Source organism: Chelonia mydas, chromosome 10 (genome assembly GCF_015237465.2).
Source record: "Chelonia mydas isolate rCheMyd1 chromosome 10, rCheMyd1.pri.v2, whole genome shotgun sequence".
NCBI lineage: Eukaryota > Metazoa > Chordata > Testudines > Cheloniidae > Chelonia > Chelonia mydas.
This window is the reverse complement of record NC_051250.2, coordinates 9,474,720-9,502,283: the sequence shown is the minus strand read 5'-3', so window position 1 is coordinate 9,502,283 and position 27,564 is coordinate 9,474,720. Positions and strand designations below refer to the sequence as shown.

The 27,564-nt window shown below is 43.7% G+C and overlaps 1 protein-coding gene and 1 long non-coding RNA gene across 12 annotated transcripts in view; one reads left to right on the top strand and one right to left on the bottom strand.

Annotated features, from left to right (window-relative positions):
* TNRC18 (trinucleotide repeat containing 18) overlaps positions 1–6,044 on the bottom strand; it is a 93,148-nt gene extending 87,104 nt beyond the window's left edge. For 8 of the 11 annotated variants that reach the window (XM_037911753.1, XM_037911755.1, XM_037911760.1 and 5 more), the window contains exon 1: positions 2,027–2,412. The gene's annotated coding sequence lies outside the window, so the exon portion shown is untranslated. Of the gene's footprint in view, positions 1–2,026; positions 2,413–5,770 lie in introns of those variants that run through there. The other 3 variants (XM_037911752.2, XM_037911754.2, XM_037911761.2) reach the window with 3 other exon arrangements.
* Positions 5,457–7,303, top strand: LOC122461893. Its single transcript, XR_006284139.1, has 2 exons — positions 5,457–5,739; positions 6,552–7,303. It is a non-coding gene; the product is annotated as an uncharacterized LOC122461893 (long non-coding RNA).
* The last annotated feature ends 20,261 nt before the right edge of the window (positions 7,304–27,564 follow it).

Here is a 27,564-nt window from a genome sequence, read left to right as displayed (position 1 = left end):
ACGCGATTAGTCAATTTGTTTGCAAACGGAGGCTAAATGATTTATACAGCAAGTCACCCAAAAGTTGAGCTGATTCCCCCCCCCCCCCTCCAAACAACCGATATAAATCATTTAAAAAAATATCCTCGCCTTGAAGGGGGGAAAGGAGCGGGCTTGACAGAGAGAAAACCACAACGTTGCTTGGGAGACGTTGCTTGGGAGAATCCGGTATTTTTGTTGCAATAGCAGCAGAGAGAGAATTCGGTTTAATTAAAAGAACCTTCCGCTCTGCCCCCCGCCCCACCAAAACCAAGGGGGAGTTCAGCAAGCCCTGCTAGATCGGGTTAAAATAATTTTTGACAAATAATAAAAGCCTCACTCAGGCATTCCGGACGCTCCTGCCCCACGAATCTGGTTGAAACCAGCCACCGCAGTATATATTCTTCTCCACAATCACCAACTTTAGGTTACAAAACCGCGAAACCTCCCCTTCCCATAGATTAAAATGTCCCACTACACATTTACCCATTATCTTATCCTGAAAGTATTTAATATTTAACTTTTTAGCCCTTGAGGACTCCACTAGGTACACGCAGTTGGGGAGTTTTAAACGATAATTATTGTTGTTGTTGTTTTATTATTCTTAGGCTTTTAAATCGGTGTTCCTTAATCCACTTAAAATAGCTTTTGTGTGAAAGTGGATTTATTACTGAACACACGATTTAAAAAAAAACAACCCAACAACAAGGATACAATTGTAATTCTGAGATTACCATGAGATGGGACTGCATCTTGTCACGGTTTTATAAGAAACAGTATTATCCTCAGTTTCATTTTCAGTTACTAATTTACTAGGGAATATTCTTACATATTTTCTAAACCGCGGCTTGTTTGCCAATGAAATTAGTTGGGGGGGGGAGCATAATTCGAGAACCCTCTTATGCTTCGTAAATACTCATCACCATTCAGTTAAAATGTTAAGATATCTAGAATTTACTGAAAGAAAAGGGGCGGTAGAGGGAAGCAGGATATTTTAAATCTGTTTCCCCCCCCCTCAAATATTTATTTTCAATACCATGCAATCATTCCCATATATACGTTTTAAAGGGTACTCAAGCTGTCTAGTGAGCATTGGTTTCCAGATCAAGTGAAGAATTCTTATGTATTCCATGTTTTCTCTCCAGGGCAAATACTCAGAATTATCTGAAATAAATTGAAATTATTTCCACCCATGTCTAACCTACACATAGTTTAAAAAGAGGGAATGCACTGTCCAGAAAGCCAAAGTCGCTCAAAAGCCATTTAACATGAGTTTTCTTACCAGCTTTGTTTCTTATTTTAGCCTGGTTTTAGTTACATGTATTCCACCAGCTTTATTAAGCAGTGGCTCTTCCCCTCCTCTGGTTACCAGATGAAACATTTACTTTAAAAAAAAAACCCAACATAATTCTGGACATCCTTAGCTACATGCTTTCCATTTTAAGCAGGGGGTGTTGCTGCGTTGTTTTTTTTAAAAAGCCCTCCTCTTATTCGTATATTTTACAGTGGAATGAAATAACATTATGACAAAATGGACAAGTTTAGCTGACCCTTTTGATTCTAGGCTTTTTTGATGGGAGGGAGTTAATTTATCTGCCTTCCTTCAATGTTCCAATTTCAAAACCTCCTTACTTTTCCTTCCTCTTAAACGCAGTTAAAATGGCTGCATTCCTGCTTTTAATTAAAAACAGCCCATAACCATAACATGTCTCTCTCTCTTACCTCCTTTCCAAGCCTGTATCAGCAAAGGAGAAGTTGGGGAGTCGCTTTGGAAACCTTATTTTTATTTTCGATTTTTTTTTTTTTTTTTTTGGTGTGTGTGTCGGGGGAGGGGGTGGAGAAAGGAGGGGGCTTTTAAGTAATGAAATTGGGGTGAAATCAAAGCCAACTACACTACGAGAAGGGTTTTGGAGGGTGACGGGGGAGCGGATCCTACAGCAAAGCTATTCGCCAAAAACGCAAACCAAACCTAGTTAACTTGCAGAAAAATAAATTCGGAGAATTCTACCTTTCCAGCCCCGAAGAATCCGCCTCTCTCCTCTATGCAACTCTCTTCTTTGGCATTCTTTAGCTCTTTGCCTTTGCTTTCCTCCCGTCTCAGAAATTAGATCCAAGCTAGAACAGTACTTTTTGCCCGTCTTGCCTTTTTTTGGTATAAAAATGTCCTTTTAGTCCATAAGTCGGTCTCACCCTCTCCTCCACCCTGAAAGAAAAAGGAGCACCGGCACCGATCTCTCTGCTTTCCTTTAAAATCCAGCTTTCCTGCTCCAGAGGTCTCTGCTTTTTAATAAAATCCAGGTAGCGCTGGTTTGGAGAATTCAGAATCTCCATATACAGCCCGCGATTGGAAAAGGTACATTACACAAACCCCCTTTCAAGTTCCTCTCTCTGGATCTTAAAAAAAAAAAAAAAAAAAAAAAAAACCCTCTTTAGCAATGAAACAAGCATTGTTCCTCCCGTCCCACCCCTCTCCAAGCTGGCCAGCCAAAAATTCATAGTAAGTCTCCCATTGGCTGCTCGCACTGCCACTCACCCTCATGTAAACACTTTGGCCCTCAGCCATTCCTATAAAACCAATTATGGACCAAGGACTCGACCGGTTTCTAGGCTCCCCTAACAGGGCTGAATGATCAAAACTGGTGGTGAGAATTTTTAGAGGCCGTTTCAAGGCTGCCCTCCCCTCCCCAGTCTGGGCTGACTGATCAAAATAGAAGGTGATTGTAGCCGCAGTTCGGGTCTGTTCATTTCGCTCTATTTAGTGAAAACGCAGCATTTAGCGAAAGTCCCCTTTTTTTCAGGGAACTGGGGGGGGGGGGGCGCGGGGGGGCGGTTCTGATTGAAAAATAAGCTTTCAGCACCCAGGGCAAATAATGCAAGGGGGGAGGGTTGTCCTCTTCTCCCCCCTTCTTTCTGCAGTTGCTAGCTGGGGCTTTACTGGGAAATATTTCCCAACTTTAAAAAAAAAAACCCTCCCCCATTTTATCATTTCCAACAGAGCTTTAATTGATTCCCAGAGAGCACGTTTGTCTTAACGGGACGGGGAGGAGAGGGGACAGAGCAGGAGTTTGTTCCAAGTACCAGTGGGCGTGCATGGGGTTGGGGAAGAACCTAAAGAATCCTTCACTAGACGGTAATGGAAGGCAGCTAATCTTTAATGTTTTCGAGAGGCCGGTGAGTGTGTGTATAACCTTTTCGACAGAGGTTCCTATAGAAACATAGGTGATAAGAGCCAGCTGCAGCCCGGCTGGTTTAAATAATCCCAGAATAAATGAACGTTAGAGGAGAGTAAATAGTCCCTTTATATAGCTCCTTTGAAAGCTAACAAACACCCCCTCCCCCCCCAAAAAAAAAATCCGAGCTGCAAAACACGATTAAAGAGCAATGGATGATCTGTGGTCAAAAATCCCAACTGACATTTCATTTCATTTGCATTTCACTGCTGGGCTCCTACGAGGACCCTTCTCCCTCCCCATTTTAATAAACATTCTTGGGCTCTGTTTTTTCCACCTCGTGTTAAATTTCAAAGACAACCTCCCCATGCGAAATCTGTTTAGGTGGGAGAAACCCGGTGCTGAGCAGAGAAGAGATCTGCTCGCTGCCCTAGCTGGAGGAGAAGGCGGGGGCAGACGAGAGAGAAACCAAACGACTCTGTATTTGATATTACAATGCCTCTTTCAGCATAATCCGTTTTCACCCTGCGTTGTTGGTCTGTTGTTGTTTTCCCCGCCTAGGAAGATGAACATGCCTTGATTTAGGGAGAGGGAGAGAGAGACACGGCTCCATGTAAACGGAGAACCTGTCTCAAAATTCAGCCGCCTTCCTCACGAAAACGCGTTTAAACTATTTTTAACAGCAAGCGAGTCATGCCTTCTTTTAACCTTCAGATGCGGTCTGGAAGGCTCTGATACAGGAATGGTTAACCAATGCTGCGCGTTAGCGAGAGACATTGTAAACAGCTTTGTTTTGTTACCCCGGGTTTGGATTAAGTGCTCTACGGTTTGGTTTTTATTTTGTTGGGGGTTTTTTGTTTGTTTGTTTTTTTAAAGCCTTAGATTTAACAGTTTGGGCGTTTAAATCAGTCGAACCACCTCTTCTCCCCCAATCAAGCAGTCCTGAAATTCGTCAAGAGGTTAGAAACTCTCCTTTCCCCCCTCAACTTGGGTATTTAAAGGGGGAGGGGAAATCGAATTTAATTCCAGTATAAATTAAAAACAAAAAACAAAAAAAAACCCCTCGAGTCCTGTAGGATAGTTTCAAGTTGCCCATAGTCAAACCGTAGCTAGCTGGTTTCTAGGCTGCCCTCTTTTGGAAGCAGAAGAGGAGGGAGAGAGCCGAGGAAAGGAAGGGGGGGGAACCCCCAAACCTAAAATAGTAATGAGCTGAGAGGAAAAAGCAATTCTGTGTGTTAAAGCAAAGAAGATCTCATCCAAATTTCACCCCGGCGCCTTCTGAAACCCCAGTGAAAGGACGGCAATTTCAGCAGGACTCATCAACAGTGGATTGATCCAAAATTAGCCAAAGGATCAACAAGAAGAAAGGGGGGGGGGGGGCGACGAGCAGAGAGAGAGAGGCTTGGTGGGAGGGGGAAGAGGAGGCTATTGCAAAGAAAATGAATGCAAGTCCGTGGCTTATGGCTGCCTGAACAGAATGCGGAGAGATTTTGAATGATCATTGGAGCAGCAATGAGTGACAGCTTCCCTCTGAGTTTACGCTTTTTTTTTTCTTTTAAAATAACGCTTTATTCCTCGAAAAGCTTGCAAATTCTACATGCAATTTAAAAAAAAAAATCCACCGCTAATAAATACCCTAACGATCAAGGCGGGAGCCATCCAAGCCATTGTCTTCGGACTTTTCAACTCCTGGATTCGGAATTTTTGTTCTCCTTTAGCAGACCAAAGGGGGAAAAAATAAAAATGGCTTAATGGCTTTTATGTGGCTTTAAACGCGTACTGTATAAATGTTTATGTTCTCACACCCGGATCCTACAAGACGCTGTAATTGTGATGGTGGGGTATGTATGCAATAAATCATTTAGTTGCTAATAAAAAATTCTGCCTATTTGTCCTTAGTTTGCCAATGGCGCTTGCATTTTTCAAGTGTGTTTCTCATCAGTGGGGAAGGGAATCTGCATTTCATTAAAGCTGCAGTTTCTCCGTTGATCAATCTTTCTCTCTCCCCGCTTTGTCAGCCACCCAAAAACCCCCAAAAAGCTTTAAGCAAGAAAAATGTACTAGGTCAACTCTCAATGCAAGAAGAGCCTTGGAGCTATTTTTTAATAGCATTTTATGTCATCAAATGGTTTCCCTGACGAGGCTTTCGAGATGTTGTTATGGAGGGGAAAATGCAAAGCAAATCCCATAACACGGGCTGCCTTCCGCTGTAAACAATACTGGGTGGGTTATTTTCCCTTCCCCCTCGAAAAAAAATAAATAAGAGCTGGCTTTCCATCGCCAACTGCAATCTTGTCCTGTAGCAAATATTTAATTGCCTTGATCTTTGCCACCGATAGCGAAATCCTGGATTTCTCCCTCCCCCCTTTGGTGCAGTCGGACTGATAGATACCAGCTGGGTGGAAGCCATCTTGTGGGCTGGGTGGAGTACCAGGGGAGAAAACACATTTCTTTAAAAGCCTGGTATTCTCGCCTGGGAAACTTTTCTCTCTCCCCCCCCCCCCCCCCGCTCCCCAATATAAGAGACCGTGGGCAATCAGCCACCTGCCAGGTTAGTAATTAACCCCTTTAAATAAAGTTACCTTTCTAGAAAGCTGCCGGTCTCAGTTCGGGGAGAAGATGCCAGACACTCTCCTAGATAGCTATGTTTTTAAATCGTGCTTTTTACGAGTGACCTTTTGTTTCCCTCTACCGTCTTCGGGGTCTGTGCCTGTTTTTCCTGCCTAAATATTTAAACCCAAGGCTCCAGAAATCCATGATTCGAATCAGGCGGAGGGAGGGAGCCATTTTCTCGCTTCCCCCCCTCCTTTCGGTTTCTTTCAAACCGGAAAAATAACGTCTGGGTTTCTACTACTTTCAGGTCTATATAACCCACCAAACCAAACATTTCCCCTCTTCTCCCGCCTCTCTTCGGTTTTGAGTTATGTTAGTCAACTCTCTTTTTAAAACCGAGTATACAGAAACTCAACGGAGCGTATCCAGTCGATTTCTTTTCTCTGCCAAAGGCACATCTGCCCTTCCAACCAGCCGACCTGCTCGGTATTTGTGTTTGCAAAATACAACTGAACCGAATTAAAGCGCATTAGGGATTTCCCTTCCCTTCATTGTTCTAATCGGCGTTAATTAGATTAGACTTTCTTTTGTTTTGCTGCTGTTTGTTATATACCGTTTACAGCGTGGGTTTGCTTTTCGAGGCACTGCACAACCGTAAACACACAATTATTCCCGGCTGGGTTGACAAAATACTTTTTTTCCTTATCAAAGGACACTCCAACCTTGAAGCAGCCTTTCCGCTGTTTCCCCACAAAAGCCAAACCCGTTTGCCTTCAGAGGCCCCTCCTTTGTCTTCTCTTCCCTCTCCAGACCCCGGGATATGATGCTGATCTTTACCTGCTGCTTTGGAGCTAATCAGCTTTTATGAAAGAATTCCTAGCAGAAACCTAATCGCTTGCCCCAGTGGTCAACACAGATGAGAAAGCCAGCCCCGGTTTTAATACTGCCCTTTGTAGTTTATCTATAGGTAGGACGGAGTACGTGTAGCTTGTGTATATATTTAAATACGTGGCTACACTTATTTTCACACTCACTTTAGAACACAATCGTGGTTGGTTTCATGTGGAAAAGAACCCCTTCCCCTAGCTGTTTTCTAAACTGGGGTTTATTTATTGCGCTCAAACCAGTGGGACGGTAGCAATGTGCCAGCCTGGCTCTTCAGAAACTTTTTCTTTTGGATAGTTTTTAGAACGATCTATTCCTTTTTGTTTTAAGCGATTCATAGTCCTAGGAAGCCTTTGAAATCTACCAACTAGTAACACCTCCTTCATGTAGAAACGTTACAGTATATAAAAGGCTTAAGTGAAGCACTCGGCTGCTGCTTTTTTTAAAAAAAAAAAAGATAAAGCTTTCATCTAGAAGATCAAAGGCTCCCCCCCCTTGTTTTTTTTGCTTGTAAGGTTGAGAATTTGAACCCAAGCGCTAGTTACAATGATTTTAGTTCTTATAGAATTTTCTCCCCCAATGTGGTCCTGGTGATTTGCTCAGAAATATATGGCCTTGGGTTTATTTGTCTTTGTTTCTTTCTGAACGTTAAGTCTAATTAAAAAAACAAAAACGGAGTTTGGTTCATTTTCGCTCGGCGCCTTTGGTAAACGATCGAAATTTATTCTTCGGAAGAGCTAGTTAAGTGGGACCTCGGTAGGTTTTGCTGTAAAGACGGGTGTATGAATAAGGCGAATTAATTTCCCCCTGTCCCTCATAACCGAAGCCTTCCATGAAACAGTGTAACTAAGCAAAAAACCACTCATGTTTCTAGCAAGTCTAACAGTCATTCCTGAGCCAAATTTAGCTTGGCTAGCAAGCAGATCTGAGCAGTAAATACTTGCAGATAGAATAATTTAATCGTACAGTGGTGCCTAGCGTCAGATTATATCTTGTGCAATTCCCTTTTTTCTGTACTACGTTTTTGCAGTCCAGTGTCTAGCTGGCTTGTGAACACAGTTCTGCGTTTGGACTACAAAAGAATGAAATGAGCTCTCTGCAATTTCGAGCCATAAATCTTCTGTTTGCTAAATGGGTCTCTTCTCTTCCCCCCCCTTCCCTGAAATGAAAGTGTAGCAGTAGGGCCTCTATTGGGTTACACTGGCCTGTTTGAGATGTCCCCGCTACCCACTTCCCCCTTCTCCAGCCTCGTTCACTCTAAATCAGCCCCCAAGTGGCGGTGGAGGAGGGGAGAACACAGGTTCCCAAGATAAGGGGACACTGCATGACTGAGTTGGCCAGTCCCTGACAGGATGAGTTTGATTTGCCAGGGGAGCAGTTGTTCACAAATGTATGTCTCTCCTTTACCCCTGGCAGGCTTTAGCAGAACACGTGGCAAAAAGGAAAAAAAGAAAACTGCAGAGGGGAAGGAACTTTTCCCTGCCACATGATTTCTTAAGTAGCACCTAAATGTGTGGGGTGGGGGCTTGGCTTTCACATACAAAAAAACCGGAAGACGGTTCATTTGTTTACATGGGATTCAGTGCCTGGGTACATGCGCTTCCACCACCTCCACCTTCTTGTTTGCTCCTCCGCTGGATCGCGCAAGGCAGCGAGTGTTAATAGGACTCACTCGTTTACCAAGGAAACAAATAAACAAAATGGATCTGCCATAGCTGCCCAGGGCCTGATTAAAAATTCCGGAGTGTGTCTGGGAAGTCTCCTCTGGCGGGAGCTGTCTAGGGAGGACAGTGTGTGTCGGTCAGAAAAGCCAGGGACTGGTGGTTAGGCAGGCAGACACCTCGCACGCCTTGAATGAACGCTCAGGTGCATTGCAGAACGGCCAGGTGCTTCCACCAAACCCCTATGGGTTTCTGACACCTACTTCCATGCGCGGTTGAAAATCAAGTCACACCGCGGGTTGCACCGTCCTCCCTGCAGAGCGGGCTGCCCTCAGCCCGGGGTTCTGAAAATGGAAGGGCAGCTGGCACTCGGAGGGGAGGACTGTGCCCCAGATAATACCACTGGGGTCATTTACTTACAATTTTTAGGAAATTTAATTGCCAGCTGATGAGATAGATAGAATAGTTACATGGTCCCTGGTTGCCCCAGGATAGTTTTTAAGCATGGCCAAGGCAGCCCTAACAGCTGGTGGTTTGGTTGGCTTGTAGGAAGAGGCAGAGCTACTTCAGGATAACCCCTTTTTTTAAAAAAACTTGCCAGGCCTCCTTAGCCTCTGATGGGGAATTCGCAGACGCTAACCTCACGGGCATTTCTTTTGCCCCTTCCCGGTTATATCTTTCTACCTTTTGCTGGGAACAGAATATACTGTAACCGCATCTGCCATCAGCAGTATGTATTTATCTAGCAATAAGTCCGTCTTCTTCCTCTAACCAAGTCTCTGCAATCCCATTTCCAGAAGTGTCGGATGCTTGTGCATGCATTTCACAATGCAGTTTTAATGTGCTTACTCCACCTTTCCAGGGTGTTTTGACATGCCAAGCTATATTTAAAGTGTAGAGTCAGTGACTTTATATAGAAACCCTGACACAAATATAGAGGGAGCATAACCCACCCCCACACTAAAGCTAGGCTATCTTGTCCAGGCTTTGATCGTCGCTCAAAAATGGTTATTCTTGAAAAGATGAAGGAGTACCACAAGCCTCAGGCTGTCAAGACCAGTGGGGAGAGGGATGGAGGAAGACTGATGGAGCTGGGCTCCATTGGAAGCTCCCCTAATGCACCGGTTGATGACACAACTTATAAACAAACCATACAACATGGAAACAAAAGGCCTAAGAGGCATGAAAAATATACACCAAGCTGAGCCTGGCCCATGGATGGAAGCTGTCTGTGAGCAGCAGAATGGCAGCTTTCAGAAAGAGCAATTACCTGAAACTGCAGCGTGCAGGGAAGTGCCTTACCTTTGAGCCACTTTAGAAAGAAAAGGAGTACTTGTGGCACCTTAGAGACTAACAGATTTATTAGAGCATGAGCTTTCGTGAGCTACAGCTCACTTGCATCCGATGAAGCTCACGAAAGCTTATGCTCAAATAAATTGGTTAGTCTCTAAGGTGCCACAAGTACTCCTGTTCTTTTTACAGATACAGACTAACACGGCTGCTACGCTGAAACCTGTCATTTAGAAAGAAAGGAGAGCAGGGCCTGCCCTCCTCAGGGAAACAAAAAACACAGAGAGATGGGGAATTAAAATCTACCCATCCCCTTGTAGAAATTAATATAGCAAAGCGATTGTTCCCTCCCATAACAAATCATCCCAAAAGGTGTGAAATAAAGCTGATGCTGATTCGAAAAGGAAGCGAGAATGTTAAAGCCCTTCCGGAAATGTATTAATAGGTGTAATTTGGGAGATGGGAGACGTGTCCCTACTGCTGATCACCCTTCGCATTTCTGTTATCGGATAGCTGGCTTGCACAGAAGCACAACGTTCAAACCCCAGCCAAGCTCGCTTCACCCCCAACACACACACACACACACACACACACACACACACAAAATCCTAGGAGAGGCCACTTCCTAATTTGTAAGAAGAAACCCGCTAACCACCCTGCTGATGACGGGTGAAAAATTTATAGCAAAACTTAAAATGCACGCCAGTGAGGTGGGGGTGGGTGTGCAGGTAGTTAGCGAGACACTTTGGAAATCTGTCGGGTTTATGTCTTTTTAATAGGAAAATATTCCCGCTATATTAAGATTAATGGCAAAGGGCTCTTTTTTTTCTTCTAAATGCTGGCTCATTAAACCCAGCACCTCTTCCCTCTTGGCCCTGCGTGGCTACCACGTTAGGCAAGGACGAACAGGCTGTATGTATTAGAAGGAAAAGCTGGTAATGAGCACAGATGGAAAGGTAGCAAGAGCAGGCTGGAAAAATAAATACAAGTGCATTAAGAAACCCTAGAATAACAATAATTAAAAACTAAAGCATTCAAGGGAATGGGAACCTCACAAAACAGCAGGACGAGTTCCCTTTTAGGGAACCTGTCTGACCAAAAAAGAACAGGAGTCCTTGTGGCACCTTAGAGACTAACAAATTTATTTGAGTATAAGCTTTCGTGAGCTACAGCTCACTTCATCCGATGATTAAAGTGATCAATTAGAAAAGGGGTCACTTGAAAGAGGCTGGTGTCAATTTAAAATTCCCTCTAGACTCTTTATTCTAAATTCAAGGTGCAACAATGCCTCAGTTAAGCAGTGTTATGCAGCACCCATTTCAGCACAAGGTCCTGTTGACGGGACCCTTTTGGCAGGATTCTAGGTACATTAATGCTCTGCAGAGCATAGCAAGCTTGCCTTTTAAAATGTTGGTTTATGGCTTAGATCAACCATTCCAGGTTCCTTCATCGACATCTAACAATTCTATCAACATGGCCAGTTTGCAAATCTAATTTTGCTTTTAATATTTGCTTTAAAATATTCCCCCCGCCCCCGCCACACACACAGGTGTTCCCTAGGGCACCCGTAGAAATACCTTTACTATTTGTAATATGCATGTTAGTTTAAATCCTATCCCATCAAGCTAATTTTTAATGGCTTTGGTTGGAACACTTACCATAGATTTTTTAACTAAAAGGTGTTAAACAGTTTTACTTCTAGTGATGCCTAATATACAAAGAACACTGTGCCATCGGTGCTGGAACTAGGGGTGCTGACTTGAAGTAGCAATAACAACCCAAATACATGGTTTCTGCCCTCATCACCCCCCCACTGAAAAAAATTGTTCCAGCATCACTGCACTGTGTATGGACACATTCATCCACACCTAGTGTTCTTTATAGTGATACTAATCATACTTGATGGCTGAGCTCTCCCATTATCTCGGAGTTCATGCGGGCTGAGATGTGAGAACTCACCAGTTATACGTGTACCATGGGAGGGAACACTGTATGTCATTCTCTCTAGTGATGAAAAAGGTCAGAAGTGAGCTCACCGATCCAGGTGTCTTTTTATAGGTATCTGTGTTTACACAGATAGAGAATAAAGGGCACTTTCATGGGCAGATACTGTTGTGTTTTTATTGAAAGTTGCTGGGGTCATAATCCATGGCCACACAATCTCTGCCCAACAGATGAAGTATCAGCCTTCTAATAAGCACGCTTTATGTGTATGTCAGAGCTGTTCTTTAAATCTATAATCCCCCAACTACATATACACCGGATATCAAGTTTAAAAACTGTACCCAGGCAATCACTACACTCTCCAATGATCTCACACAAAAAAGTGATTTAAAAAAGCCCTCCATATCACTCAGGGGTGAACACTTTTCACAAAGTGATCGCTCCATGTCTGACTTTTCAGTCCTCATCCTCCAACCAGGACAACACCTTCAAAAGACAAGCCTGGGAGCTTAAATTCATAATTATGCTAGACAGACACTAAAACTCATGGATTTAAAGACACTGGATTTATGGTTAATTACAAACAATCTGTAACCCACTAACCCCTTTTTTTTTTGGCAGAGGTGTTAACTGGCCACTTCACCTTGAATGGTCTCTTGCAGTATGTGTTAACTACTCATGATAAACAATCTGTTCCACCTTGTAGTGTGCTGTGACATTCTGATCACCTTTCCCAGCCCTGAAGAAGCTTGAAAGCTTTGTCTCTTTCACCAACACAAGCTGGTCCAATAAAAGATACTACCTCACCCGCCTTGGCCCAGTCATTTAGGTCTCCCTGCCTTTTCTGATCCGCTCTGTGGGTGTCTGATCGGGCACTTTTGAAGATGTGCTGCAGACGTTTAGAATTTCTGATCTGGGTTAAACACTTGAACATGAGTCTGGCATCATCTTCTGAAACAATATAGTGTTTTGTTGCAGTGGAAGATCTCACAATGTAAAATACAAGGGGTAAAAAGCCTGTAATTGAGAAGCATCTTTTCCTACACGGCAGACAGTGTATCTTACCTTTGTTATTTTACAAACAAAAGTAAAACTTTCACCTAATGTCAGAAAAATATATAGGATATTAGCCAACTGTGAATTCCAAGACTAAAATTACTGCTTGGATTCTTAGGATATTGACCTAGCTCATCTATTTTTAAAACCAGTCTAATACAAGGAGAATGCAATTACGTCTTTCACTAGGAAACGCTTTCTTTTAGCAGAGAAATGTAAAACATTTTCTATCCAAATTTTCAGTCTCTATAGAACTCAGGGTTATAATAGGGCTCAATATGATAGTTTAACACAATTGTGTGTCCAGGCAAATGGGAATTCTCACTCCTGAATGGCAAGATTTTTATGTCATCACAGTGAATTAGATATTTTTTTCTTGAACTGCCTGTCAGTTAAGCCAAGAGCATGTGTGTTCCTGGGGTAGAAGGTGTATGTGAGTGAGAGATACCACAAGTATTATATAAATATTTCATATATATCTAGTTTGCTTTAAACTTTTTCCCATCTCCAATCCCACAACAGCTGCAGGTATTTTAATATGCATACAAAACTGATTTTAAAAGGGGGGGAAAAAATCTTCACAACTGCTCTTGCCATTTGGATGGTGGGGAACATTAGCAGGGCATGTTAAAGGAGACATTAAGAACGGTGCTTGGGAGATCAGACAGCATTTACTCAGCAGGAAACACAGAGAAAGAAGTTGAGGAGTTAGCTGCACAGTTCTGCGTCTTTGCTCTGTCTTTCTTAAAATTAACTTCTCCTATCTGGTGCTATTTAAACAAACCAAACACCCTACGAACTGGAAAATCCAGATTTGCAACATCACCCTGAGAAAGCAGCCTTCCTAAATTAAAAATACACACACACACACAAGCTGTTTCTGCCCAAGGTTAAATTCCAGCATGCACATTTTTACAGCAAATCGAAGATAGTATTTCTCAAAATAAAGAGCTCCATGGAAGGCTTGTGGAAGTAAATAAGTGCATGTTTACCTGAAAATGTACTCTCTGAAGCCTGATCAGTAACCTTGGGGCACTTGAATTTTGGTCCCTTAAAATACACACATACACACACACAAACATGCTCCCTCCCTCCCTCCATTTGGCTCAGGCAGCCATGTAAGCCCAGCGCCTATAGCAAAAGCCTGAAAGAAAGGGTTAAACCAAAAAGGTCCACGGAACAGTTCACATATGGTCATAAATAAAACATATTGGAAGCGCCTCGGGGAGGGGGTGAATTCGAGTCACCAGTTTCAGCATCCGTTTGGTGTACACACACTACGTATTTTGCTTTTGTGCCGGAGAGAAACTCCAAGACGGTCCAGAGCCAGCTCTAGGCACCTACAGACAGCAGCACTGCATCCAAACTGGGCTTCAGAACAGCCCAGTGTCTACCTTCTTGGCAGAGGGAAGCCAGTTAGATAATATCCATATGAATAAGCAAGTCCCTGACCCTGAGACTCCTTAGATAGGGGCTGACAGGTAAACTGGTGACTAGAGTTCAGTGTGATAGGGAGCAAGTGTGGCCTAGTGGTTTCAGCAGGAAACTCCTGCATTATGCCCCCCACCTCTGCCACTGAGTTGCTGTGTGACCTGGTGTAACTTACTCTCCATGGGGACAAACAGGCAAACATTGCCTTCAATGCTACTACTCTGGGTAATAACCATTGCGCTCTGTAGCGTTTGAAAGATCAAGCCCATCGTGCCTCAGTTTCTCCATCTTAAAATAGGAATAATACTGCCTACCTTCCCAGGAGCATTGTGATTATTTATTTAATACTTGTAAATGTAGTTTTAAATCTTTAGATAAAAGGCACTATATAAGCACAGAGTATTAATACTATGAAATAGCTTAAGCTTTTAACAGCTGCTAATGGCCATTAAAACAAAGCTCGGTGTATTTCAAAGCCTGCACACACAATACAAATTTACTAGCTCTGGGCCTGTCATGACAAGGTGTAATCAATAAATCATGCATCAGTGGAGGCTATTCTGCTTGTCCTGTATTTCTACATTTGGGTGTCCAGTTTGTGTAGGTGCCTTTCCAGCTCCTTAGCACGGCTTTAAGGGTCGTTATGCTGGGCTTGTAGAAATTCCAAGAAAATCAAATTCTGAATCTGCCAAAGGAAACGAGCAAGGGGCTCAGTAGAAAACTCTTGCTTGCAAGGAAACTTTGAAGCAAGCATGCGATCCTGGCTTGAAAACCACATGTTAAATGCTGGTCATGCCACCTGACCAGTCTGAAAAATCAAACCCACTAACAGATTACCATGAGTGTTTGTCTGGAGCATGGCACATCCAGACAGGTTCAGTAATGAATGGACGAGTTTTATTACAAGAACAATCCTAATCAAAGCAGATGCTCTTCTGCTTCTTTCTAGGCTGCTCCAGAAGTAATATCGATAACCAGTCACTTTAGTTCAGATTTCAGTAGTTTTCCAACTAAATTCCTTAAACAGCTCATCTCTATACTTCAGATTTTAAAAGACAGGGAAGCAAGCACAACTCCTATTCTGGCTCTAGGTGGTCTGCTGCAGAGGGATGCTTTCCGGTTTCTATATTTATAGTTCCCTTTTGCATACATTGTTCCAAAATTTATTTGCCTTCCTTTAACTTTTTGCCAAATGTTCCTGAACAACTGCCATCATTAAGGGGCCTCCTCCCCCTCACGATGTATGACAGGGGGCAGTTGAAACTGCATGATAAAATCATGCTGAAGGGATGGAGGTGATGTGCGGGATGGAAAAGTCCAGTAAGCCGATAGCACCCCCTACTGAATAGCCACCAACAGCCCCTTCAGCCTAACTCCATGCTTTTGAATACAGAGAGTGTTAAGGGATAACCTGACTGGAGGGATGCTCCAGCTACTTCACACAATCCATACCGCTAGAGACCCTTGGCACCCTTGGTGTGGTAAATTGCAATGCTGATTACTGCAGATGGGGACCAGCCAGTGGCCACATGGCATTTCTGGGGTGTATCTAGTCAGCAAGAGTGTAGGGATAACCAGATGTCCAGTGCAGCCTCGATTATTCAGCCATCCTGGGGAAACCTTTGAGTAACTTTAGCTAATCAAGATTTTAGATAACAGAGAGACCTGGAAAAAAGAAAAGGCGTACTTGTGGCACCTTAGAGACTAACAAATTTATTTGAGCATAAGCTTTCGTGAGTTACAGCTCACTTCATCGGATGCATTCAGTGGAAAATACAGTGGGGAGATTTATATACACAGAGAACATGAAACAGTGGGTGTTACCATACACACCTGGCACTTCATAGATGTCAGGGGACGGGTCTCTGTTGTGGAGAAGAGAGATTTGGGGTGAAAAGGAGCTCAAATCATCCCGGCTGAACAAAAGATACATTATTTCAAAGAAGATACCTCAAAATAGACCACCAAGCGGGCCTTGTGATTATTGGTGACACACTGCGGGCATGTTGCCATCAGAAAGAGGGTACCAAATAGTAAAAAGAGCTATTAGAAAAGTTTCAAATAAACATCTCCCAGCCACTATATTGCAAAACAAAACTTCAGGGAGGCATGTGGTAGTTCCTGGTGGGGGACCTCCCCTTGTGTTGGATAATTGCTTAAATACTGGGGAGGGGTGCTCACATGCATCCAGTTTCCAACATGTGCAAGGGAGACCAACCTGAAATTTCAGCTAACCCCCCACCGATTGATCTGTGCCTTGAAAGATGTGTGCATGCTGCAGCTGCTCATTGCAAGAAAGACCCTCTCTCACCTAGTAACATGTCATGTCCTCCCTGCTCAAAGCTGCTTTTGACTAATGCTTCCTCCTCTCTATGAATCAGAACTACACTGGGAGCCTTGGCCCAGTGAATTGTACTACTGAAATTGTCACCACGGCTGTATAAACAAACAAGGCGCACTGTCTACGCCCTTCCGTCTGTACTGTTCCAGCACCGTTTCCCCATGACAATGCTTTATTTATTTTCCCTCTCTTTTCATACAGTATCCAGCTCATTTGTTAGCCCTGGCTAACGGTCTTTTTTCACCAAAGTTAAACTAGTTGCTTTGCCAGTCCAGCAGTCAGTGAGCAAAGAAGGCAGCCGTGCTTGCAGTACAAGAAGAATAGTAACTAATAATGCCATTCCATAAATGGCACTTCTTAGGAGAACATGCCGACACCTGCCCCAGTTCATGGTGCAGTGCATCTCTTACTGACAATTCATCTGCAGATCTACGAATCTGGATGGAAGGAGGTGACCCTATTCAGAGGCTTTCTTGAAATGCAGGAGAAACTCTCTGGAAACATAGACTCTAAGGCATAGTCTCCATTTCCATGGGAGCCTCCATCTCCTCTGATCCTTCAAGGACGTCTAGGTAGTTCCTTCTGCAACAGCTTGTGCTGGCTTGCAAAGGGTTCTTTCATTAGATGATGAGAGAGAGAGAGAGAGAGGGAACAAACTATTTCATTGTCTTCTTGAGGGTCTTTGAAGTTTGCAGGAAGATGCTCTGTTTCTCACACACACACACACACACGCCCCCTTTCCTAGCTTTTTATTATTCTCCTGCATTTGCTTTTATGCAGGAACCAAAAAGAAAAAAAAAGGCAGCATTTCCCATGGTTAATTCTTTGAAATAATTCTCTCTGCTTTTTCATCTCTCCAATCCTCTTCTGGGTGTGTCTCAGATCTAAACACAAACTCAGAGCGAGAAAATCCTATGGCTAGAGATCAGTCTCGAATGCCTACCTTCCCTGCCCTTCCCCCCACCTTCCTTTTATCTCAGGCATATACATTTCCTGCACAGAACAAAGTTAAAGCCAGAGTCCCCATACAATTTACTGCAATGTTTGTTTCTCTCTTTATTTTTTAAAATCACATCCTCATGATAAATAGATCACCTAGGAGTCTAATTCAAGCAAATGGACATTGTGGCCACCAGCTGCACAGATAACTATTCAATCCTGGATACCTGCGCAGACTTTTTTTCTTTCTTCATATTTCCTGTTTTAAGTATTGGGAAGGATTATCTAAAACCTCCTGTTTCAAGGCTTAAATTGATCTCTAGCTCTTAGGGGATAGGGATTGGTTTCCACACCTGCCCATGATGGGGTTTCTTGCACCTCCCTCTGAAGCATGTGCTCCTAGCCACTGTACTATTTGCAGGACTGGGTCTAGGTAGGGTTACCAATTTTGGCTGGACGTATTCCTGGAGATTGCATCGCATGACATAATCTTTAATTAATCTTTAATTCCTGGATGGTTGGCAACCGTAGGCCTAAGCCTGCCCAAAACTAAAGGCCTCCTCAACTAATGGGGAAGAACCACTAAGCCCAGGTTGCAGTTGAATAAGTGGGATAAAGGAAGAAAAACATGAATGGGAGTAAGGTCGAAGGTTGAGAATGAGGGAGCAAGAGGGGCACATAGCAGAGAACCCCGGACAGCGTCCACTGCCCCTCAAAGGCATCCCAGAAGTCAGTGGACAACGCTTAGAGGAACTCTACCCAGAGGCGTGACTGGATAAGAGACTGGAGATACTGCTCTGCGACCGAGGGGCCTATCTCTATCCAGCTTCCTCCTCCGGCTATGATGGATGGGCATCTTGGCTCTGGCCTCTGCAGGAAACAGGCTACTGGACTAGATCCACAGGTCTGATCCAGTCTAGCAGTTCTGTGTTTAATAGCGTGAAATCCCTGTCAGGAGTTAATGTCTATCAGCTGGTGTTTTCCCTTTTTGATTGTTAGTGATTGCCATCCATAACATCAATCATTGTTATTGATTGGCTTCAATCCAGACACTTGCATTTATAAACTATGATCAGAGTCGCAAGGTTTGATTAGCATAGACCATAAGGAGGGGCAGGGGGAAGGGGAAGGAGAACGAGAACGAGAACAGTTTAGCAAGCCTGAGTCTCTGCTTGGCAATGCTTTTCAGACACTAGCATTTGTCTTTTAATTATTATTTCCTTAAAGACAAGGAGAGTAGCTACAGACAAAACGGCCCTTCTTGTAGTGAGCTGGAATTTGATGTCATAACAACTGTTTTTGTACATGCCTGTTAGAAGAAAGAGCTCCGCAGGAGGGGGAAGGAAAGATTTAATTATAGAGCTGCATTGTGATTTTGCACACATAGCTGGCGGTTGTAATCAGGTTACAAGTGTATTTGATTTTCTGTTTTCTTTCTTTCTTTCTTTCTTTTTTTTTGTGGTCCAAATTAGTTGCGTATGTTTGGGTGTCTCTGAGACAAGCTGTTATTTGGCTTCTCTGAAGGAGATTTTGATCAAGTGAACAACATTTCAGAAAAGAAACCATTACAGCCCTTTGCCCGGGAAATAGATGCATGCCAGGGTTATGCAGAAATCTGACAATTGCCTATGGATCTAAAAGGTTAGGGGGAGTTTGGATTCCCCATCCTTATCTTTTCAGGCGGTACTTCCCTTGCAAGTCTGCATGAAAAAGAAATGGGGAAAATATTTCTTCCCTCATACTCGACCTTAGGAACTCAACTCCAGCATATTTATTTAGATTTCCCCCTGAAAGATTTGGAAGGTTAGAAGTTTGATTTCCTTCTGTTGGGAAGGGGGAAACAAATATTAAGAAGGGACTTAACGTTTTCCCCAGACCATGTGAGCTATGCGTCATGTGATTCTTGTACAGGTGGTCCATTTAGGAATCCATTGTTCTCCCTGAACATTCTTTTTTACATTTCAAATAACAAGATTATTTCCCCAGGGGGTAATACCCTGTAATTTGAACACAATAATGGGAATAAATTAGTTACTTAGAACTAATAACGACAGCCTGACTTCAATATATATAGGGACTGTAACAGCTTTGGTTAGTTAAAATATAATTGTGTCAACAGATGACATTTTCTTTCAAAGGAATCTGAATGACTTAATTAAATTTGTTGGGGATGGGGAAATAAAAAAAGAAAGAGAGAAGATTTTTGTTTATGGCTGGGGCAAGGACTAACTGAAAGAGAACTGGTAACACATTTCAGCACAGACTTCCCTCATCTCATTGTATTTTCACAAAGTTCCTGCATTGCCAAACCAGACACAATGCAGAAAAAAAATCTAACTAAACTAGAGCTGTTTGAAACTAGTTAGAATCAATTGCTAACTTATTTTTAAGGTGACTTGGATCAGGATGCAAAAAATCCTTTTTGGACATATTCCGGTTTAGGCCCCAATCAGGAAAGTCTGTTGTTCCAATACTTATTCTGGTGGGAACAACAAAACACGGTGGACTCTTCCAAGGTGAATAGTCTTGGGGGAATGGAGAGGGGAGAGGTACCGATGAAAGTGTAGAGTATTATTAGACATTTTACTTTATGGACACTTCAGATTGTGATCTTACCAGCATATGGATCATATAATTTTTTCTGTTTCAAAAATGCATGGCCCAGTATGGATGCTACTAGAAATAAATAAATTAATAAATCTGATTTAGGGCAGTGGGGGAAATGTTTGCTCGGCCCACTCACTCCACAGCGCGGCAAGCTGGTGGTGGCTGATGGCAGAAGCGGGGCATACAGCTGTTGCCGTGCCAACCCAATAAGCAGGAGGAGAAACTAGGGTTGCCAACCCTCCGGGAGTGTCCTCATGTTTCCAGGAATTGAAGATTAATCTTGAATTAAAGATTATGGCATGTGACGAAACCTCCAGGAATAGGTCCAACCAAAATTAGCAACCCTAGGAGAAACCTCAGCCCAAGAAGGTCCAGTTGTTTTCCCACCCAACCTAACCTGGACCCAACACTTGCAGGGCTCTGCTAGGTGCTGGACAAAACACAGAACAGACAACCAAAAAACCAGTCCCTGCCCCCAAACATGCTTGCACTCACAGGGTACGTCTTCACTGCAAACCCTAACCCCCTCCCATCCACACACAAAACCCTCTCATCAGAGCTGGGTGGTGCTTTCAGCCCAGGCTAGCTGGCCTGGCTGAGGGTATAGAGCTCAGGTGCTGCTTTCAACCCAGGCTGGAAACTCACCCACTTTGCAGTGAGGATGCTGAATAAATCACACAGGCATGGATAGTCCTCCAGTGCCTTCCCACAGTTCCCTCTCTCCCCAGAAGGACAGACAATTCCCAGGGAAAGATTTAGACTGGCTCAGCTTACTGCAACACAGAGAACCATGGGACGTGCCCCCAGAAGTCTTAGCAAAGCGGACTCAGGCATTGGCATTGCAATGTAGCTGCTCACACAGGTTAGGCTAACCCTAATGCTGATCACCTGTGTTAACTCTGCAGTGAAGACCTCACCCAAGAGTTTACAACAAAGCTGGTTAAGAACCTTCCTGGGCCTGGTAATGGATTGTTTAGTTAGACAAGAGCAATGTTAGTTATTATATCTTCTTTAGCTCCTTCCATGCCCAGTCCTGACGTTTATTTAATGCTGTTCATCCTTGTCTAATGTTAATAAATTTAAAAAAAAACACCTTTATTCAGCACCTCCTCACTGTCACTCCCCAGCAAATTCACCCCTGCTTCAGTTTGCAGCGAGCCTACTGTAACCTTTCACTGTTTTTCAGTTTAAGAGAGTTTAAAAGATAATGCTGGGTTGTTCTTCCTACTGTCCTCAGTGGCCTACAGTCTTGTATTTTTTGCATAGGCAGTTGTTTTTGTTATATGCTCTAGAGAATTCCTTGAACTTAGCCTTCATTTCTTCCTCTGTCTCCTCTCCATGCCAGTCCCCTGCTCTGCCAGTGTTTGTAAAGACTTTCAAAGCAAATTAGCAGCACTATTATGGAACCCACTTGAAGACTTGTCTCCACAGTGCACCTTGCTTTTGCTATGACAATGGTTGTGTTTAATCTTTGTGTCCAGCACACCTTTTTATTTGTTTGTCCAAAGATTCACACAGTAAAATATTTTCTTGGCATCCTTTGTCCGTCCATCAAGAGATCAGGCCACCATGCCGTAATTGCTACAGATCTCCAACCATCTAGTGGAATCAGCAGTAATTAGAGTCTCAATCCTGCAGTTCCGTGCAAATGGTCCAACTGAAGTCCCAATGAGATGATTCCCATGAGCAAGAGCGATCGGATCAGGCCCTCTCCCCCTTACCGGCACTATGAAATGTCTTTCCTAAGAACTCAAAAAGCCCCCGGCTGTTGGGTTAGTAACGTGTCCTGCTGCCCACTGATTCCTAGATTTAAAAAAGTCTAAACATTTCTTTTAAAACACACTTTTCAGCCATGGTACATTAAAAGCAAGTTTCCTGCTGCAAAATATTTCTAGGAGCAGCTTCTAGCTGGGTGACTGCAGGCAGTCTCAGCCTTCTCCAGAACTAATTTTCCCTTGTTTACCTTAAAAATATTTCTGTGCTGAGGTCCCACCCACTGCCAGGGAGCCTTTAGAAGCCAGCTTCAGCCTGACACACACGCTGTTGTTTATCTAGACAGCTTTACAAATGGCTTATTAAGCCCAAAGTCTTGTTTACTTCTCTGAAGAGTCCTATAGGAAAACTGATCAAAGCACCCAGCCCTTAGGCAGCTTCCATTGGCCTTGGCAGAGTCACTCTTTATGCTTTACCCAGAGACCGTGTTTTCAAAATATCTTGTGTTTTCACCCTCTGCCTTGTCAGGCTATATGTATCAATATAATTAAGACCCCTCTAGAGACAGATCACAGAATCGTTAACTGTTAACTAAGTTTTCAAGTTACTTGGAGCTTTAAGTATGAAGACATTTATGGTACCAGCATCTGTTAGCTATCTTCTTATGGCACCCATCACTAATGTCAATGCCTCCAGGTTGCCAACTCTTGACCACGTGATTACATGCGAATTGCCGTCTCTTTTTAAAACAAGTTTCTAACCATCCTGGTTGCAGAGAAAAAGCTTGAAAATGTGACTTGAGTGTAACCTAAAGGCCAGACTGCAGAAGGCAAAAAAAGGGAACTGCACTTTTTTACCAAAGAGTTTCATGATTTTTTGTGGTCTAACTTGGGATTTTTGAATACTTAGGATAAGCAGCAGAGCAGATATTAATAAAATTAGCCTAACTCCCCTTGGGAGTGGGCAAGTTTTATTCCAGTTTCTACACAAGTGGAACTGAAGCACAAAGATTAAATTACTTGCCCAAAGTCACATACAAAGTTTGTGGCAGATGTGGGAATTGCACTCAGATCTCCCAAGTGAGCAAGGGCTGCCTGCATCTATCTGCCTTTACATTTAAATACTATACGAGTGTTGTTTATTCAGCCTAGTGATTGTAGCTTTTTAAAAATACACACTATTAATTCAAGGAAGTCCTACGGCCAGTGTAATACAGGAGATCAGACTAGATGCTCACAGTGGTCCCTTCTTGCCTTGTAATCTATTGTTTTAGTAACAAACGTACTACTTTAACGTAGGCCCTAAACAATGAATGAAAGCCATCCCACATAAGAGAAAATGAAATACTGGTAACAAGCCATAATCATCATACCTCAGGTGGGTTTGGTTGTGGATGTATAATTCATCTGAGCCACTTATTTGTTCTAGTGCACATGTTCTTTTTAAAAGCCAGTGGGTTTTTTTTTCAGGAAGATACTGCCTAACTGTGCATCACTGCTTTATTTTATTTTATTTTATTTATTTAAAGATTCTGGCCATCTGCATATAAACAGAGCTGTGTGGATGTGGTATGGTCACAGACAACATGCACACAGCTTGACTTGGCTTACGTTTTGGATTTACAATAAGTGCACTGATTTGTTCCTAAATTATTAATATACAGAATGACCTTCACCCTCCCTTCCCCAGTATTCTCTCCAATCTAGAAAACAAAGTACACTTGCAATGGTAATATACTGTACATGTTTGAAAGGGAGGTTAGATGTGGGGCCTCCAGCCCTTGATAAAGTCCCTTTAAGGTAATCTCCACACATCTGGGTATTACATTGCTTAGGAGATTGATGTTAATGGAAATGTGCAACTCTGTTATGTAATATAAAGCATGTCTAAACTCAGTGATGGATGAGTATGTGTAAGTAGAGCATTAGCATATCTGATGTTATTGCTTTACTATAATCTCAAGCAGACACACTGGATGGGGCCCAGAAGGCCACACAATGAGTAGGGTAGGGGTGGGGGAGAAAGGAGAGCACCATGGGTGAGGAGCAAACTGGACCATCAGTGTTGATTTTCAATAAGTCTTGGCGCACTGGGGAAGTTCCAGAAGAAAGCTAATGTTGTACCAGTTTTTAAAAAGGGTAAATGGGATGACTCGGGTAATTATAGACCTGTCAGCCTGACATGGATTCCAGGTAAGATAATGGAGCATCTAATATGGGACTTGATTAATAAAGATCTAAAGGAGGGTAATGTAACTCAAGCAAATCAACATGGGCTTATGGAAAAAAAATCCTGCCAAACTTACTTGCTGTCTTTTTTTGATGAGATTGCAAGGTTGGTTGATAACGCTCATAGGGCTGGTGTAGTACGCTTAGACTTCTGGAAGGCGTTTGACTTGGTACCACATGACATTTTGATGAAAAAATGACAACGATATAAAATTACCGTGGCACACATTAAATGGATTAAAACTGGCTAATTGACAGGTCTCACAATGTAACTGTAAACAGGGAATCATTATCGACTGAGTGTTTCCAGTGGAGTCCTGCAGGATCAGTTCTTGTCCCTACACTATTTAACATTTTTATCAATGACCTGGGAAGAAAACATAAAACAATCACAGCTTAAAGTTTGCAGATGACACAAACACTGGGAGAGTGGTAAATAATGAAGAGGACAGGTCACTGATACAGAGCGATCTGGATTGCTTGGTAAACTGGGCTCAAGGAAACCATATTTGTTTTAATACGGCTAAATAAACATACGATAAGATAACATAAGAATGGCCAGACCAATGGTCCAGCAACCCAGTATCTTGTCTTCCAACAGTGGCCAGTGCCAGATGCTTCAGAGGGAACGAACAGAACAGGGCAATTTTGAGTGATCCATCCCGTCACCCAGTCCCAGCTTCTGGCAGTCAGAGGTTTAGGAACACCCAGAACATGGGGTTGCGTCTCTGATCATCTTGCCTAATAGCTATTGATAGACCCGTCCTCTATGAACTCTTCTCATTCTTTTTTGAAACCTGTTATAAATTTGGTCTTCACAACATCCCCTGGCAAGGAGTTCCACAACTTGATTGTGCACTGTGTGATGAAGTACTTCCTTATGTTTGTTTTAAACCTGCCGACCATTCATTTCATTGGGTGACCCCTGGTTATTGTGTTATGTGAAGGGGTACTGAACATTTCCCTATTCACTTTCTCCCACCGTTCACGATTTTAGAGACACTCCCTCTCTCCCCCATTAGCCATCTATTTTCTAAGATGAACTATCCCAGTCTTTTAATCTCGCCTCATATGGAAGCTGTTCCATACCCTTAATCTTTTTTGTTGTGCTTCTCTGTATCTTTTCCAATTCTAATATATCTTTTTTGAAAGGGGGGTGACTAGAATTCACACCAAGCTTATTATTGATTCACTCTGGTGAAAGTGAGATCAGAATCAAGTGTGCTGTCTAGCAAGATGCACCTCCGCATCACAATTACCAGTGGGGTCATATTGCCAGTGTCCAGTTCAACACCTGCAGTGGTGCCAAACAGCACAGCCTGCGAAGAGCAAGGGGTGCCGGATGTGGAGCTGCTCTGTAATCATTTAGGAACACTATGTTGACCTGGTTATTAGGATGTTTAATGTTTGAATATGTTGGTTTAGATTAATTGGGGCTGGAAGGAAGACTAGCAGGAAGGAATCAAAATGGCTTTAGAGAAGCCACTTCTCTGCAACCACTTGAGGGTTGTTAAGAGACAATGCCATTATGGGCCAAGCCTGGGAACCAGAAGAATAAAAGGACTGACGCAGTTTGAAAAAGGACCTCTCTTTCAAGACGACAGAACTCAGCCTGACACAGATACCTGCGGGGGAGGTCTGAAGTTAGGCCTGCCTAGCTTACCAGCTGGGGATGGTAAGACAGACATGTGTAGACTTATTTTAAAATCCTTTTTCCTTTAAGCACTTAGTTCCTACTGTTAAAACAAGCACTACTTTTGTTTAAGAAGGCTGTCCGATCACTCTATTCACCACTGCTCATGCAGGTTCCTCAAGGGAAGAGCCACAGGCGTCTGACCTCAGCTGGGTAAGAGGGTGGATACCCAGAATTCTACTTCATGGGGGCAAACACAGGATGTGTGAGACCTGGAGGGGGGTTGGGGGCTCAGCAAGACCTGAGAGGGGACAGAGACCTCTATCCATGACACAAGTATATGTCTAAAAGCACTCCCCTGCTATCAGATGATACACCTTTGTGCCTAGTCCTGTCTGGAGCTGAGCTGAGGGCCCTCAGTCAGAACTTTGTAAAACTGAGTTATCAGGGTAAGTGGTGCAAGCTTTCTATGTAGCATAAGAGCATCTGATACAACCTTCTGAATTACAGACTTCTACAAGTTTCAGAGTGGTAGCCGTGTTAGTCTGTATCAGCAAAAAAAACGAGGAGTACTTGTGGCACCTTAGAGACTAACAAATTTATCCACGAAAGCTTATGCCCAAATACATTTGTTAGTCTCTAAGGTGCCGCAAGTAGACTTCTACAAGTGTTGAGCCTCATCCCCCAGCCCTTACTCATGTGAGGAGTCACTTAACATACCGGGGCTACTCCCGCATAAGGGCAGCAGGATCAGTTCCTTAGCAGGATCTCCGTTTACAGACCAGAGAGTGAGGCAGTGTATTGCCCAGTCATACCCTGACTCGCATTGCTACACCAGGAATTCGAACACAGGGGCCTCAAGTCCATAGCCTCTTCTCTAATCACTAGGCAGACTCCCATAACAGCTCTCTTTCTCCAGGATCAGAGTCACACACTTTTAAACCTTGGGCAGTTAGGTTAGCTGCTCTGACATGTGTTTGTTTGGGGCCATCAGGACCAGGACTTGAATTCGGAGGGAGCACAGTTACTCAAACAGATGCCTCCCAGAATGATATGTACACAGGGAAGAGAAGGTGTGTTTTGCATCAGAGGAGATACTCTATGGCTCTGCTCCTGCTTCCAGTGATGCCCTAAGTTGAGTCACTCTGCTTTCTTTGATTTACAAAGCGTGTAGAAGCCCCTGTTCCTTCTACATTAAACTGCAGCTCAGATCAGCACCATGAATTTAAATAAAGGGGAGGGTGGACAGTTGCATGCCAAGAACGTAGGAGCCTTCTCCCCACCCCCCATTTGTCTTTAAAATTAAGACACTACGTTCACAGCGCTCTCATTAGAGAGCAGTGGATAAAAAGGGATGTTAGGGCCCAAGAATTATTTACTTGTGGTGCTTTAGGAACAGATTGTCTTGTGGCATTTACCAAGCAAATGAACAAATCTGTGGTCTGAGCGCAACCCCAGGTCACTGAAGCTTGCAGTTGAAAGCAGTGCAGCGACAGGAGCCATGTGCAGCATGCTTCGGATGTTTTCGTATTCGCCGCGTACATCTGTAGCCAAAGAACTTACAGCGCAAGGGCAGCAAGCCAGAGGCGTTACCATAGCGGAACCTCATCACTGTCGTGTCGGAAGGTGGCAACGCACTCTGAAGAAATATGGGAACAGCCAGGGCCATCCCTAGTCATTGTGGTGCCCTATGCAGCCCCCCCATGGGGGGGAGGAGGCTGGCCTCAGGCCTCTGCAGGGGGGGACGGAGGGAGGAGCGTCCCCAAGTCTCCACAGGGGGCGGGGGGAGAACGTGCCCAAGGTCTGTGGGGGGCAGGAGCAGGCTTGGTGTGCAGGGGGAAACCACCCCCCAGCACGAGCCGGCAGAGCAGACCGGGTTGGGCCCGGGTTGCTCCACTTCCTGCCGCCCGGTGATTGCAGGGAAGGCCCAACCCCGCACTCACGGGGCGGCAGGAAATGGAGCGACCCAGCCCCAGCCCGCTCCACTCTGCTCCCCTGGCTCCCAGCCTTGGGACTTGGGAGGCAGGGGGGAACCACCCCCCGGCACTCACCAGTGGCGCGGCTGGGAGCTGGCAGGTGAGTGTGGGGTCGGGCC